Source organism: Propithecus coquereli, unplaced genomic scaffold, assembly GCF_000956105.1.
Source record: "Propithecus coquereli isolate 6110/MARCELLA unplaced genomic scaffold, Pcoq_1.0 Scaffold32, whole genome shotgun sequence".
NCBI lineage: Eukaryota > Metazoa > Chordata > Mammalia > Primates > Indriidae > Propithecus > Propithecus coquereli.
This window is the reverse complement of record NW_012148841.1, coordinates 4,334,714-4,335,718: the sequence shown is the minus strand read 5'-3', so window position 1 is coordinate 4,335,718 and position 1,005 is coordinate 4,334,714. Positions and strand designations below refer to the sequence as shown.

Below are 1,005 nucleotides of genomic sequence, written 5' to 3'. Positions count from 1 at the left end.
AAAAAAAAAAAAACAAAACCATCATGGTACTGAAAAAGGCTTGTAGAGAAAATACCAGTACTTTAGCCAGCTCTTGCCACCCCATCCCCCTCCCCACAGGCAATGACTTTCAGCCCTTTAAGTTGTTTCCTCTGGAGTTTACCTTCATATTTCTAAGGAAAAGAACTGTATGCTATTCCCTGGCATTACCTACTGACTTCCACCCTGGAGTATCAGATTTAACTCAACTCTGCAAACCCCATGCCCAGTCCTCTTTCATGATTCTGCTTGACCTTTCCCTATTCTGCTAGAGTAGGTGCATCACAATTCTTGGTTAAATTGATTTCACTGTTCGCATTATTGTTGGGATATCTAGTTTTCACTGGTGAACCAAGTAAGGTACTATGGCCGTCTCCTTTCCTTACATACCTCCCGTGCAATCACTGATGTTCGCAAAACCTCTTTTTTCATCTGCCTGGCTTTCTATATACTGTAATTTCCCTGCCTCCCGTGGTTTCTCAATGCATGCAATTTTCCTGGGAGAAAGACCCTCAGCATGGGGCTGTACCTGGGCTGACATGCTCCAGGGTCTCTGTGCTGGGGGCTCCCTTCACCATCCTTCTGGGCTCCTTTGCCTCTTCCTGGTTGGCCCCCCCATCTTCTGCATCCCACTTGTTCTCCCTTCTCCGTCATTTTCTCATTTGGTGGAGCACATTTTTAATGAGCTTCCTGAGAAAAGGGTACATGGAAAGTAAGTTTTCTGAAATCTTGCTTGTTTGACATGTCTTTCCTCTCTTGATTGATAGCTTGGGTATAGAATTTTAGTTTGGGAACTGTTTTCTCTCAGACTTGACAACACCACTCCTGTAACTTTCTTTTTAGTATTGCTGTGGAGAAGTTCAGTGCCATTCTCATCCTTGATCCTTTGTATACGACCTTTATTTTCTCTCTAGAAACTTTGAGGATCATCTCTTTGGCACCACTGTTCTGAAGTTTTGCCGTAAGATGTAGTTTTTTAATTTATTT

At 43.0% G+C, this 1,005-nt stretch overlaps 1 protein-coding gene across 1 annotated transcript in view; it reads left to right on the top strand.

The window, feature by feature from the left end:
• The window catches only part of NAPEPLD (N-acyl phosphatidylethanolamine phospholipase D), a 36,627-nt gene that overhangs the window by 16,998 nt on the left and 18,624 nt on the right, over nucleotides 1–1,005 (top strand). The window lies entirely within an intron of this gene.